This window comes from Stegodyphus dumicola, chromosome 7 (assembly GCF_044657685.1).
Source record: "Stegodyphus dumicola isolate Sdum_Otavi_A_Nest chromosome 7, ASM4465768v1".
NCBI classification, from domain to species: Eukaryota; Metazoa; Arthropoda; class Arachnida; order Araneae; family Eresidae; genus Stegodyphus; species Stegodyphus dumicola.
In genome coordinates this window covers 24,295,494-24,302,085 of record NC_140774.1, presented here as the reverse complement: position 1 = coordinate 24,302,085, position 6,592 = coordinate 24,295,494, and positions in this window count along the sequence as shown.

The following is a 6,592-nucleotide window of genomic DNA, read 5'->3' as shown; positions in this document are numbered from 1 at the left end:
ACTTCCTCGTCCGAAGAGTTCAAAGAAATTTATTTTACCGACAGTTGCTTGCCCTCTGAAGTTAATCAGCTGCCTTGTTGATTTAACATTTACTTTGAAAATCAGAATTCCTTTCTTTGTTCGCAAGAAGAATAGTTTAAGAAAATAGTCATTCCAACTCCACTATTTGCCGAGATTTATCGAGTTTATTTACTCGACTTACTTCGTCTCTTGAAGATTATGGCTCTAAAAGGTGCTTATTAGAAGTCTGGATCAGAGTCGTTAGTGGTGGGTAGAATGGTACATACTGAATTCTTTTGCAAAGGAAATGGTTCTCCTTCAGCAAAGTTTACAAGTTCATTTGCTTCGTACGATTGCCACAATCCACAATTGCCTAATATTTTTAATAAAATCTTCAATTGTATTAAAAAGTAAAGATATTGCTAATTTTTTCTTAAAGAGACAAGTTGAGATAATTTAATTTCTCTACAATATCTGGCAAATAGAAGAGCTTTGATAGCAATAAGTCCTCCTGAAAAACAGCAGCAAGATCCGATTTTTGTATGATTAAAAATATAAGATTTTTCTTTTAATAATAATAATCTTCTTAAGCTTCACTCTCTCGACATTCATCTTAATTCTGCGCGTAGTAATAAGTTTTATTCAGATTTCAAGTCTTTACAGAAATTTGAAAACAAACGGCTGTTGAGGGCTCATCATTTAATAACGTTTATAATTTTGACAGCATTCTAAAGCATGCTATTCAGGTTCGTAACTAATCCTTTGCTGCAAAGGCATTTCGATATATTACGCAGTGTTTGAGCATTACATATTCAATGGCAGCAGTTTTAACAAACTAATATTCTTGCTCGCCATTGCTTTTGTGCCATGTGTGCAAACAGCAGAGCAATATTTCCATCATACACCTTCAGTTTAAAAAATCCTCGACTTTATTACATATGTCAGTTCCTCTTGCATATTCTTCCAGAGGACAACAAAATAACAATTCTTCACCGATGTATTTTTATACAAATACAGGGTGTTTCAGCTGATCTGTTATAAACTTTCAGGAGAGATACAGCACACCTAGACGATGGAAAAGCACATAACAATGCATGGTCGGAAACGCTGTAGTGATGACACAAAATACGAAAGAAATGACACAAACAGGGTGAGAAAAATGTGTATTATCCTTAATACAGCGGAAACCAAGAAATAAGAATAAAAATAGACTATCGTCATCAGAAAAGATGTTTGAAATTACGACCCGGACTGTGATGCAGGAACCGTGGGTCATTATGATGCGCTTAGTGGCTTTTTTCAGTATGTAAACATAATTTATAGCTCAGCTTAGCCTGTACTACGATTTTACAATTGCACTGCACACAAAAAGTATTACGTTCATTTTAATCCGTTATTTCCCTATGGGACTTCAAAGTTTCATCAATAAAATCGCTAAATAGAACTCAAATTTTCAGATTCCATTGGGGCTTTAAGCTCCCTCTATTTTGAGCTTTTATTTACCAAAATCAGATGGCAGCAGGAGCTCGTTTTATATGGCCAAGATTCACCGTTTCAAACAAGCTGCTAACAGGTGTTTAACTGCTAACTCGTTGTTCGGAACGGCCATTTTGGAGGCAGTGCTGTTGCTTAAATTTTAAGATTTGGATCTCTGATTATTTATAGAGATAAATATCTCATATTTTTTATGCGTGTTTAATACATTTCATCGATTTTATGGTTAAATTTTGAGAGTCAAACCTACATTTTTTCTTGAGTAAGGAAAACGTTTTCTTGCGAAACTACGAAGTCCCCTAGGACTCTGACGCCTTTCATTTATAAGTACTGTATACTTAAGATTTTATTGGATATATTTTTTCCTTTCAAGTATCAAGCTTAATTTCTGTATTAACTTATTAAGTTTTTAAAATTTAATTTATATATGGATATATTTTTTCCTTTCAAGTGTCAAGCTTAATTTCTGTATTAACTTATTAAGTTTTTAAAATTTAATTTAGACATTTAGTTTTCCATTTATATATTTTGTATTTACATTTTTCAATCATATTTTCACTTTCTTCCGTCTTTGAACTTTTCGAGAGTCTAAAGTATGTTGGAATAAGAGTATGTAGCACAGCAAGAATTAGTCATCAAGATGTTCCAGTTCTGGCCCAAGAAAAATCATTAAAAAGAGATTTTGATTTCCCTATTACAGACTTAGAGATTTCTTGTTTCAGTTGGACAGACAATCGTTCTGCATTCTTTTTCTCAAATTACTATGAAACTGTTCAAAGAACCCAAAAGGATGGTTCCAAACTCGATATTGTAATACCTGTAGTAGTGAAGGTCTACAGTAGCCTCACGGGTGCTGTTGACAAGAACGATATGTTGAAATCTTTGTAAATACAAATAGGAAATACAAAAGTGGTGGCACCACGTTTTAGATTTTGGAAATTACTTTTATCATTCGTATATAACGCGTTGTGAATTGATAGAGAAACTGCCATTGCTTCAGTACGAAAGCAGAGTGACATCATTTACCGTTCCCACAAAACGAGAAAGACCAAGGTACCCCACTGAAGCCTCTCAAATACCATCTACACTGAAACGTAAGTGTATCTGACGATACTAGCAAACAAAATAAAGGAGCACACTGGCTAGTTTTTCTTAAATCCAGAGGCGTTGTGAATTATTTTCAATGAAACAAATTGAATCAAAGCCACATTCTCAATGTTTTATGCAAAATCTTCTTCTCTGTAAATAAAAAAAGAAATTTTTTATGATTACCACAATAATATATATATAAAAAAGAATTATTCTGTTCTAAGGGGTAATATGTTTCTAATTAAAATAATTGAGTGAAAAACTAAATCTTCCTTTTTCTATTCATTGCTAGTATCACTTTACATGCATCAAATTATCTCTCAGCGGGACTTTTAAGTCCCAACTTGAAATTAAAAAAAAAAAAATGAAAAAATATCATATTTTTATAAATTTAAAGTGAATTTATTCTCCTGCATATAGAAATATAATAAAAAAACTTTCGAACACTTTTTCAAAAAATAAAATAATTGGGGATATTAAAGGGTTAAGATGATACAGCGATTGCAATTAATGTTTTTCTTTTTATTTCTTTATTTTGCGTAAAGCCCCAGCAAAGCTGGATATTTCAACTAGTTTCGTTACATTTATTAATTTAATTTTTAGAATTTTTTTAATGTATACAGATTTTTGTATTCATCTAATTATTTATCATAATAGAGTTGTCATTCCTGAAACTAGTCATCCCCAACATAAAAATAAATAAATAATACAAACATTACGTTTCTCCAGATATGATCTTCACAAAAAATAAAGCAGCACAATGTCTTAGGAAGCTGAAGAGAACATTAAAAAAAGTTGTAGACGTTGTAAATCACGCTATTGAACTGAAACTCAAGATTGTGGGCTTATAACACCAAATCAAGGTCAAGGGCGTCAGTCATACGGAAATAGTTAAGATGAGGAATCATAACCCCCCCCCCCCAAAAAAAAAGTAAATGAAAAAAATACCCTTCTCTGCCCTTTTTGAAAAACCATTCAAGCTAACCAATTTGTCCCAGAATATATTTTTTATAACTAGAAATGAATCCCATCTTGCCTTTTCTATTATGGCAATAGTTTACAACTAGTTTTTATAAATAGCTCTTTTTGAAACATGATTTATTTCAGCGATTTTTCATAGCAATATTTGCCATTAAAGTTTATTTAGCATTTAGGCGACAATTACAAAGCTGAGAGTTTTGATAGATTTTAAGAAAGAAAATCAATTAAATTCAATCAAAGCTGTCTTTTATCCGCTGCTACTCTTTTGTGCCTTTTTTATGCAGTATATAAAAAAAAGTCCGTCAAAATATATAATATGAATAAAAAGTGGGAAAAAAAAGAATTTAAAAAGAAAGCAGCAGATATAGCTGATAAGCTTCTAAAAAGTTTTCAATTTCTTTAACTACATAAATCACGCTATTGCGGTTGTTAATGGCATAAATTGCATGCTAGTAAGCACATCCAGAATGTGTCATTAATAGGATTGTACCCGAAAACACCTCAATATAGTGACATCAAGAAAACAAGACATCGTTTGGCTAGCAAATGACATCGATAGTGAAAGTTTTAATATTTTCCTTGAAATTAATACTGACAAAATTACTAGCACGAATCCCTAACTGACAGTGACTTTATAAATTGCGTAACAGATTATCCTGGTCAACAGGAGAGGACAGGAGACCACTGGGTGAGCAAGTGTACTGCCAAAGAAGACTTTCAGCTTCATTGCTCACTCAATGGGACCATGTTTATTTAAAATTTATAACTATAAAATTTGGATATATGCATTAATATACATTAAATATACATTAAAATATACATTAAATAAAGTTATAAGAATTATTTTGAAAAATATACATAAAAATTAATTAATTCTAATGTGAAAGTTCTGTAACAGCTTATAAGATGAAATATTTCGAAATAGGAAATATATTGAAACATGAAATATCTTGAATCTTGGATTGACTTTATGTTCCTTTTAAATGTTCGCAGTTTTTTATTAGATATTTGATTAAGTTATGCAGTTTATTACGAAGGAAATTACTTTTAAGAAATTGTTTCAACCAGATTTGTAAGTTGACAGCTGTGAAGGAGCGAAAGTGGAGATCTTTGGTTATTGAGCATTCGAACATATAAATGATCTATTGTTCCTATTGAGCCACAGATTCAGTTGTCAGTATGATGGAAGCCAAAACGATGAAGATATGAAATAAAAGGTCCTTGTGAGGTAAGGAAATAAGTTATTGCATTATTTGAAGTTATTAAATTCCTTAATAGTTTTGGTAAGAATAAGTATGTTCGTCTGCCTGCATTGTCTCTTGACCAGTTTGCATTCCATTGTGTTATTAAATCTTTTTTCCAGTCTTGATTTTAAAAATGAAATAGGATTTGGAAGTGGAAAAGATATTGGAATAGTAATATTGTTTGCTGCCTCTCTTGCTAATGTATCTGCTAACTCGTTTCCAAATGTTCCTTTGGAAGAACCAGATTTTATAACTAGAAATAACTGTAGAGACATTAGATATTTTTTGGAAGCAGGAAAGGTGAAAAATGAGCAATGCCGGGAATCGAAACACGGACCTCTGGAAACGCTCCCAGCGTGCAGACCACCACACCACGAAGGCATGCCAAGAAGGTGGGAGATACATTATAAAGCATCTATGCAGTGTTTCAACTTTGGAGCAAACTGGAAAGCCATTTTCTTGCAATCGAGACCAATTCTGAAAGAACTTTAAAAGTCCAGAAAGAGCTTTGATTTTGACGTCTGGTTACCGCGACATATACAAACTGCTAACTAGACCAGGATTTCTTAAACCTTTTGGTGTGGGCACAGCATAATATTACGAAAATTTTGTAGGACCCCATAAGCGTTGGGCAACTGTCACGTGACATACGTGTGAGTGAAACTGTCTGTTTCTTCACTTGTAATGTAATATACTATTGCAGTTTTATGTCACCAACTTTAATTCTTAAAGTAAAAGGAACGTTTCGATTATAAAAAAAATTGCGGCGAGACGTTTTCCTTTTTTCTTTGTCTATATTATCTTATTTTTATCTATTTCCAGATACATTATGTAAAATTATTTGGCAATTGTAAAATCTTTATAATAAGGTAAAGAAATATTAAAATTGCTAGAATTTTTGCGTTCGCAACATCTACTGCGTTCGCAACATCTGCTCACCGATTACACGGTATGGCCAAAAATGTTAACTCTGCACGAATGTGAAGTAGCATCTTCAAGTATGAAAGCGATTCTGAACCAGTTGCCCCAGATGAAAATCCACGTTCTTGACATCGAAGAATAAATTTTATACGTAATTTTGGAATGTTCACATAAGTAATTTTTTATGCAATTTTTTATGCATAAGCAAATAAAACGCTGACGAAGGTCAGGGGCAAGAATCCTAAAGACAATCAAACATCTAATTTTCCCTTCTTCATTTCTAAAACATTAACTCAGAAGAAGATTTAAAATAAATCTTTTCGTATAAGTGTCAGCCTGATGTTACACAGTCTGTTTAATAACAGAAAATTAAATCTCCTCAGTATGTGGGAAAATCAGAACTACTGCTGAAATTAAATTATTAAATATAAAGTAAAGTTCGCCGACTAAATTTGGCTTGTACTCTCAGTTTGTTAGGAAACAGTTATGGCTAACAAAGCTAAAGACAGACCCCCCAACCAGAATAGCGGTCAGTGATTCTGACTGCCGTACTGAAGGGCTACTGAAGGCTCGAATCCCAGAGAAAGCATAGATGTTTGAAAATGTATAGTGTTTGTGGTGCATGGGGGTACTTAAAATTTGCGGCGAGCCTAAATTCCTATCGAGAGTTTGGTGGTATTGGAAGGGGGTGGGAGACCATTAGACCCCGTAATACTTTGCTTCAAAATTGGGGGCGGAACTGAGCAAAATCGTACTGTCACATGTATGCTGCACAAGGCCGCGATGCATTTTGTGGGCTTGATCTGATATCAGACAAGCGAGAGTAATCGCAACAACAACAGAGCTAAAGCCAATATAAGTAT